The following is a 9,231-nucleotide window of genomic DNA, read 5'->3' as shown; positions in this document are numbered from 1 at the left end:
TGCAACTGTGAACCCTGCACAAGCTGTTTTACCTCAGGCCACCTTTAAGATTCCTCTCTGCCTTTGGGTGGTTAGGAAATTGCCTGGGACGGGCCAGGTGCACTGTTCTTGTGCTGGTCCAGCCTCAGAATGAGCCTTTGAACGGCTAAGATCCACGGCGGTTTTAGATCTTAGAGAAGCCTATATATTTTCTACCCCCTTGGATCGCTCTTTCTCTCTGTTATTTTATTTGTTTTGGGGATTACAGCTGTGGGCTGTCAAGCCATTTGCAATTTGCACTTTTCTTCCGGCATCTCCTCCCTTACCTCTGCCAATGTCGCCACCCCCATCATTTCTGCTTCATCTTCACCTTCCCCACCATGACCACCTCCCACCACTACCACCCCCCACCACTACCACCCCCCACCACTACCACCCCGCATCCTCCCAGCCACTACCATCCCCAGAAGCAGCAGCACCTCCACTAGCCAGCTACCGCCTTCTAACTTTGCGTTCACCTGTAGAGTGCGTGTTTGGTCTCCCCGTGTCAAGATAACTTGTTACATCCTCAGAGGAGAAATGGAAAGGCAGAGCAGGCTCAGGCCCCTGAGGTGTCTGTGTGAAAAGCCTGGGGTAACTCAGAGCTGACTTCCAGGGCAATCCCAAAGCTCCAGACACGGTTTGAGGCTGATGGAGCCTGCACATTGAGAAACTCTGCTTAGAAGAGAGTCTCCCGAAGTCGTCTTCTGGGTCACTTGCTTCCTAAAGTCGTCTTCAGTTCCTTGCTGCTTGTGCTCCTATTTCCTGTCTGCTCCCCCCATTTCTCTGTCCTTTTCTTTTTTTTTTTTTTTCTTTTTTCTTTTTTTCGGAGCTGGGGACCGAACCCAGGGCCTTTTGCTTGCTAGGCAAGCGCTCTACCACTGAGCTAAATCCCCAACCCCACTCTGTCCTTTTCCTGTCTGCTCCCCCCATTTCTCTATCTTGTTTCTTCTTCCCCTGACTACAGCCACCTGAGGGCCCATGCTTCTCACGGTAACCAGCTTTGGGGGGTGTGGCCTTCTGTTTCCTCCCCTTGGCATCAGTGTTCGAGGGTTGGTCTGATGGGTAAGGATGGGGCAGAGGACACAGAGGCCTGGGACACGAGACCAGCAGGGTTCGGTGGGAACAGACCTCATTAGAGAGGGTGGTGGTGGGTCTGGAGTGGCTCTGCGTTACTCTGTCCGGAGCAGGCACTGGCTTCAAGGCTTTAGTGACAGGATGAGGTTTCAGAGCTTCTTTGCCAGCTATTTTATTTCTAAGCCTTATAGTTTTCTACTTTCGATGTTTCTCTCCCTCCCTCATTCCTTCTCTACCTTCTTTCCTCCTCTTCCTTTTCCTTCTTTTCTCCCCCTTCTTTTCCTCCCACTCTCCTTCCCTCCCTTCCTCTCTCTCCTTTTCTCCCTCCCTCATTCGTCTTTCCTCTCTCCCTCCCTCCCTCCCTTTCTTCCCCCTCTTCTTTTCCTTCCTCTGGTCCTTCCTTCCTTCCCTCTCCTCCCTCTCTCCCTCCCTCTCTCCCTCCCTCCCTCTCTCCCTCCCTCCCTCCCTGTCTCCCTTGCACCAAGGGTGGTCCTCCTTCCTGTGGACCCAGGGCCTCATGCACACTAGGCAAGTACTTTACCGTTAAGCTTCTTCCAAGCTTTTCCTCTCCCTTCCCCTCGTTCCCCTCCCCCTCAGTCCCCTCCCCCTCTCTCCCTCCTCCTCGCTCCTCTCCCCCCTCACTCCCTTCCCCTCACTTCCTTCTCACTCATTCCCTTCTCCCTCACTTCCTTCTCCCTCACTTCCTCCTCCCTCACTTCCTTCTCCCTCACTCCCTTCTCCCTCACTCCCTCACTCTCCCTCACTCCCTCCCTCACTTCCTTCCTCCCTCCCTCCTCCCTCACTTCCTCCTCCCTCACTTCCTCCTCCCTCACTTCCTCCTCCCTCACTTCCTTCTCCCTCACTTCCTTCTCCCTCACTTCCTCCTCCCTCACTTCCTTCTCCCTCACTTCCTTCTCCCTCACTTCCTCCTCCCTCACTTCCTCCTCCCTCACTTCCTCCTCCCTCACTTCCTCTCCCTCACTTCCTCCTCCCTCCCTCACTTCCTCCTCCCTCACTTCCTCCTCCCTCACTCCCTCCTCCCTCACTTCCTCCTCCCTCACTCCCTTCTCCCTCACTCCCTTCTCCCTCACTTCCTCTCCCTCACTCCCTCCCTCACTCCCTTCTCCCTCACTCCCTTCTCCCTCACTCCCTTCTCCCTCACTTCCTTCTCCCTCACCTCCCTCCTCCCTCACTCCCTCCTCCCTCACTCCCTTCTCCCTCACTTCCTTCTCCCTCACTTCCTCCTCCCTCACTTCCTCCTCCCTCACTTCCTCCTCCCTCACTTCCTTCTCCCTCACTTCCTCCTCCCTCACTCCCTTCTCCCTCACTTCCTACTCCCTCACTTCCTCCTCCCTCACTTCCTTCTCCCTCACTCCCTTCCTCCCTCCTCCCTTCTCCCTCCTCCCTTCTCCCCTCCTCCCTTCTCCCTCCCCCCTTCTCCCCTCACTCCCTTCTCCCTCCTCCCTCCTCCCTCACTCCCCTCCTCCCTCACTTCCTCCTCCCCTCCTCCCTTCTCCCCACTCCCTTCTCCCCCTCACTCCTTCTCCCCTCCTCCTTCTCCCTCACTTCCTTCTCCCTCCCTTCCTCCTCCCTCACTTCCTCCTCCCTCACTCCCTCCTCCCTCACTCCCTTCTCCCTCACTTCCTTCTCCCTCACTTCCTCCTCCCTCACTCCCTTCTCCCTCACTTCCTTGTCCCCTTCTCCCTTTCCTTTTGATTTTGACACAGTCTTACTCACCCTGTAGCCTAGGTTGTCTTGACCTCTAAATGAGCCTCTTGCCTCAGCCTGGTTGGGATGCTCTCTAGGCTGATTCAAATCACTACTCTGTCAGTCATCTCACTGAGCAGAGATGAGAGACAGAAAGAGGCAGTGTTGGGGAAGTCGAGGAGACTGAGTCTCTGAATGCAAAAGTAGCAGCTCGGGGCTGCAGAGCGCCCAGCTGGGTGGTGTCCGTGACCAGATAGCATGAAGTAGTAAGATGTAGGTGCTTGGGGCTGGAGAGATGGCTCAGAGGTTAAGAGCACTGTCTGCTCATCCAGAGCTCATGAGTTCAATTCCCAGCAACCACATGGTGGCTCACAACCATCTGTAATGAGATCTGGTGCCCTCTTCTGACCTGCACGTGTACATGCAGGTGGAACGCTGTATACATAATAAATAAATCTAAAAAAAAAAAAAAAAAAAATGTACTTGGTGTTCTGTCCTTAAAAGGCCTTCTTTGACCAGCCTCGGTGGGACCCCTTCCTGCTGGTTCTGAGAGCCCAAGAAGAGGTGAGCATGAGGGAGATGCGGCCACGTCTAACTCATGAGCTGAGCTTTAGGGTCTCACCATAGGCTTCTTCCAGCAATGCTATGGGACACTTCCTTTGTACAAAGCCACCAAGGACTCTCAACAGAGAACGTTCTGTCATGCTGGGCAAACACAGCCAGGCTTAGCCTGTGCAGAGATGGGACGGCTTGCTCCTCCTCTACCCTTTGTGCTTTGTTAACGGAATGTCCCTGGCACACTGGGCTCTAGCTTGTGCCAACTTAGCTTGGCCCTTGACTTTGGCACTTTCAAAGCCAGGGTCTTCCTTGGAAGGTAGGTATGCTGGCCTGACCTGCCAGGTCTCTGGTTTCAAGGCCTGAGCTCATTTTCCTCAGCTACTTTCCACCGCAACCTTTCACCACTTCTCCCTCTGGGTGGAATGGAGACAAGGTCCCAGGGTGACCTTGATGTCATTTGACAGGGCAACAGACACTGCTCTATCACCAGGAGTCAATCGGTGGCTTCTGTCTCCTTAGGGCCCCGGAGCAGGCTGTGCGTTTGGTGAAGAGCCAGTCTCCTGAAGTCAGTCAAGGTGGATTTTACCCTGGGCTCACTGCCTCCCTGGACAGACAGGCAGGGCAGAACACCTTGCAGGGGAGAAGAGATCGGGGAAACACGAGCTCTTGGTCTCAAGACCTGGAGTAAGGCTCAGGTGTCTCTTCATCTCTGCCAACCTTCCTCCGTGTCCTTGAGAAGGCCACATTCCTTTTGAAACCTGAAAAACGACTTACTGTGAAAACTACCACGGCTGGGCTCCCACGGCCCAGGTCTCATGACTGCTTGGCTCAGGGTAATGGTGGTCCTGGTGCTGGGGAGATGCTCGACCAAGGAGGGCAGCCGCTGGTTTCCTGTGCTGCATAGCCAGATGCCAGACTGGTCTTAACCAATTAATTTGTGTGGTTGTTTGTTGTGGTTTCCACAGTAGCAGGGCTAAAGCTGGACACTGGACATCCTCGACACTCTTTAGACGATGCCTGCCACTTGTCGAGTTGTGTAACCTCTCCTATGCCTTCTGCCCCCAACCCCAGCCCTGCTGCTCCCCTGATCTGCTCCCACGTACAAGAGAGTCCCTTTGCATGCCTGGGACCATTCGTGACAGCTGACAAACTTCAGGGCTTCTCCAAGGAGCAGGAGAGCCAACAAAGGTGCCATGCTGAGCAATGTGAGGCCCCAATGGTATTCTTTTGTTTTGTTTTTTGGAGATAGGGCCTCAAATAGCCCAGGCTAACCTTGAAAATTCTACATATCCAAGGCTGACCCTGAATTCCTGATTAGCCTGTCCCCACCTGCCAAGTGCCAAGGTGTGTGTTAAAGCTACAATGGGCTTTTAAATATTATTGCTGACAATAATACTTTTCTTTGTGTGTGCGTTATATGTACATGTTTGTGTGTTTGAGTATGTATGTGTGTATATGTGTATGTTGTTTGTACATGTTTGTGTGTATATGTATGAACATGTTTGTGTATTATATGTACATGTGAGTGTGTTATGTGCATGTACATGCTTGTGTGTATATGTATGATTGTGTGTATGAACATGTTTGCATGTATGTGCATGCATGTTATTTACATGTTTGTGTGTGCATGTATGTGTGTATATACATGTTTGTGCATGTGTGTGTTGACTCATGCTCACATGTACAAGATGCACGTGGAAGCCAGACTGGATCAATTCTTTATTCTCAGTTCTCTATCCTCTGGCGTCATGCTCTAGTGCTCTGCGTCTTTTTTTTGGGAAGCCTCTCATGGAGCCTGGAGCTCACCTGCTCTTTGCTAATGGGTGATTTCCACGGCTCCCTATCGGTCTCTGTGCACACACAGGTTTACTGTTCTCTTTTTGGTCAAGGTCTGGTCTCATTGGTTGGCTCTCCAGTGAACTTTGAGCTCAGGAACCTCATCTGCTGTTAAGACTTCTTACAGCTGGAATTCGGCACTGCTTTTGTTTTGCCTGGCTTTGAGCACACACAATCACTCACTCACAGTCACACACACCACACACACAAACATACACACATACACATACTCACCACACACACTCACACATACTCGAATATACACTCCCCACACTTACATACACACTTACATACACACTCACATACACTCATACACACACACAAACATACCCTCACACACTTACACTTACCACACATGTGTGAGTGTACACACACACACACACACACATGCATTTGCATTATACTGTGCTCCAGCATGGTGGCAGAATGCAGCTGGGGCTTTTGTGGAGACATCATCCTGCAAGCAACCAGCAGAGGGCGCAAGCTAGCTGATGCTGCTGCCACCGCCTGTACAAGTCCTGTCCTCTCCCCGCCTGGCTGGCTTTGCACTGTGCAAACAGAAGCCTGAGCAGCAGAAAGCAGCTCAGGGTAGGTGCGGTTGGGCCACTTCCTTTAAGCTGTTGAAACTCCTGGAGTCATTCTTCCTTAAGGAGTCCACTCAGTCTCCTGGAGCTGCTGAAGTCACAGCCTGCTGACAAACGCAATAATCCAGATGTGTGGAGTCGGGAGGTGGAGCCTAAGATACTGGGAGGGGTGGGGGAGCACACTAGAGCACCCCAACCTTACACCACCACCTCCTCCTCCCCCCGCCTGTGTTCACTCCCTGTGCTGGAGGCTCGCCCGTGCAGGTGAGACGCCTCCTGGCGTGGTCCAGGGTGGAAGGGAAGCTAAGCCACTACAGAGCGGGAGCACTCCAGGTTTTCAATGTTCAGTGACGCACCTGGTCTCTGGTCACTCAAAACCACTCCAGCCCACCCTATCTGCTTGTCGGACTGAAGCACATCAACAAGAAGAAAAGTGTGAAGGTTGTTCACATGGTTGTGGCAAACCACTTCTGTCTGCTCAGCATCTGCCACGTTGGAGAGCAGTATAATGCAGATGCCGGGTTGCGCGCGCGTGTGTGTATGTGTGTGTAAGTGTGTGTGCATGTAAATATGTGTCTATAAATGTGGGTGTGTTTGTGTGCATGTGAATGTGTGTTTGTGTGTGTGTATAGTGTGTGTCTGAATGTGAGTGTGTGTGGTGTGTGTATGTGAAAGTGTGTGCATATGTGAGTGGTGAGTGTATGTGAGTGTGTGACTGTGAGTGGTGAGTGTGTATGTTGTGTAAATGTGAGCATGTGTATGTATGTGAATGGTGAGCGTGTCTATGTGTCTGCGAGTGTGTATGAATGTGAATGTGTATGGTGTGTATGTATGTGAGCTTGTGTGTGTATTTGAGTGGTGAATGTGCATGCCTATGAGTGTGTGTGTGAATATGAGTATGTGTGGTGTGTATGTGTGTGTGTACACACGTATGCATGCACACACTCAAAGCCAGGCTTATAGAAGCATCCCTGTGCACCTACCTGGACAGATGAAGGGCAGGCCGCTTCAGAGGGGAGCCCTGATATTTGTGTATTGGGGCACAGATCTGGCTGTTCCAAAGAGTTAGGCTCTGTGCCAAGCTAGAACAAGCTATTGAAGGGGTCTTAGTACACGATGTGTGTGCGCACAAGGGAGCTCTTCTGAGGAGACTTAGGCTTTGTGCCCAGGGACTGAGTTCTGAGCTGATATAGTTTTCTCCCTTAGTCTTGGCTGGCCCTACCCTGTGGCTGGATCATGGATCTGCTATACTCCATCTCTGCATTTCATCTCTTAATGGAGGGACAAGACCTTGTGGCCAGATGATCACTTGTTCTGGTTTTAGTTGAAAGTCCCCTGTTCTGGGAAGCTGGTTATCCTGTGTGTGAGGGAGGCTAGCCACCACCTGACAGGAGCCATGTGAGGAGCTTTCTCAGTCTGTGTGCCTGAGAGAGCCCTGTGGTGTATGTTGTGACGGGAGTGCTGGAAGAGGAAGAACTACTGAGCTCCTCCCCTCTCAGAACCAAGGCTTCATGTTGACTTAGTCCTCAGAACACCCAAGGCCTGGTTTGGTCACCCAGCCAATCAATTGCCACCAGGGCAGCCTGAGTGGGCACACCCTGAACAGGCAGCACACGGCTCCTGGACTGTACCTGGACCCTGTCTGAGGCAGTCACAGACAGAAATTATGCCTGGGGTAGAGGGGAGAGACATTCAGTCTGTGCCCCCATCCCAGTGTAAGCATTGACCATGCCTGAAGTTCAGGCAGGTGACCTCACCTTCATTCAATCCGTCATGGTGCAGGACACTACAGCCCAGCAGGCTCTGACAGACACAGGGCATGGGGGAGCATCAAGCCAAGGCCATACCTGCTGACTGCACTGGTCAGTGTGGCTCTCCAGCTCCTAGATGGAATTAGCATCTGGGTACAGAGGGCTGTGGGACAGACAGCCTTAGCTCTGGGCCGCAGATGGAGACCGGAAGGCAGAATTAACATCTGGTGCAGGACCTCTGCAACATCAGGCTTCTGAGCAACAGAGTCCAGTGGTCACAGGCAGGACCCCACGGAACAGAGTTGGCATGGTGGGAGAAGAGCCTCGCTAGAGCCAGGACATGGGTTCTGAGAGGCAAAAGGACGAGTGCACGGCCACAGCATACTTCATCCTGCGGTGACCCTTCTTGGCCTCCCGAGCACACTGACATTTCCCAGGCTGCGTCAGAACGCAGAAAGAGCCAGGCGTTATTCCAGCCTTTGAAAGTTCAAAGGAGCCCACGGTCTGATTGATAGTGGGTGCAGCTGGGCCCGAGGAGGCTGCTGCCCTGCCCTGCCCTGATCCCATCACTCGGATCATTCCGGCTGCAGGACGGGGGGAGGTCACACGTGTGAACGCGCACTGTTTTAATTAGGGTTTCTATTGCTGCGACAAAACAGCATGACCAAAAACAAGCCGGGGAGGAAGGGGTGTACTTGGCTTACACTTTCACGTGGTCTGTCCATCCATCCATCCGTGAAGGAAGTCAGGGCAGGAACTCAAACAGGGAGGAATCTAGGCGCAGGAGCTGATGCAGAGGCCATGGAGGGTGCTACCCATCAGCTTGCTCCTCTGGCTTGTTCAGCCTGCCTCTTATTGAACCTAGGACCACCAGCCCGGGGATGGCACCGCCCACCCTGGGGCCAGGCCCCACCCCCATCAATCACCACTAAAGAGAATGCCTTACAGCTGGATCTTAGGAAAGCATTTTGTCAGCTGAGCCTCCCTTCTCTCAGCTAACTCTAGCTTGTGTCAACTTGACAAAAACTAGCCAGCACATACACCATCACACAGAGACACACGAACGCACACAATTATATACGGGCAGCAACACAGTTATATACATATGGGTGTATACACGAGGAGACATGCTCAAACGTCCACCGGCACACAAGCATGAACACACGAGATGCGCACAAATGCCCACACATTTTATCAAACATTCCACACAGAGCACACTCAGTATATCGACGTCATGCATACGAACACAGATTCATCAAATGTGTGTGTACGGGAACACACCCCACACAGGTACAGGTACATATTCACTCACATACACACACACACACACACACACACACACACACACACACACACACACACACACATGCGGACAAACACTCGGCACAGATGCCCACACACTCCTTCTGTGGTGGCTGGGATTGGGAATGTGAGGGATTATGAACTCCTCACCTGTGTGTGATCACTCTGTGTTTCCGGCAGGTCTCTCAGTGCCTGATTGACAAGTCTCTAATTTTCACGTCATAGAATGTCTCTCTGCTGTGAAAGTGTGTATACTTCCAACGGCTCCTGGCTTCCAAAACTCCGCTCACGGGCTCCTAAAGGCAGCGTTGTTCTCAAGGCTTTCTTGTGCCTCACTGGCTTTTCCTGCTTCTCTCCAGGCCCAGGCCAATCATTCAGAGCCATGTCCTCAGAACATT

The sequence above is a fragment of the Rattus rattus genome, chromosome 17 (genome assembly GCF_011064425.1).
Source record: "Rattus rattus isolate New Zealand chromosome 17, Rrattus_CSIRO_v1, whole genome shotgun sequence".
In the NCBI taxonomy this organism is placed as follows: Eukaryota; Metazoa; Chordata; class Mammalia; order Rodentia; family Muridae; genus Rattus; species Rattus rattus.
This window is presented reverse-complemented; position numbering follows the sequence as displayed.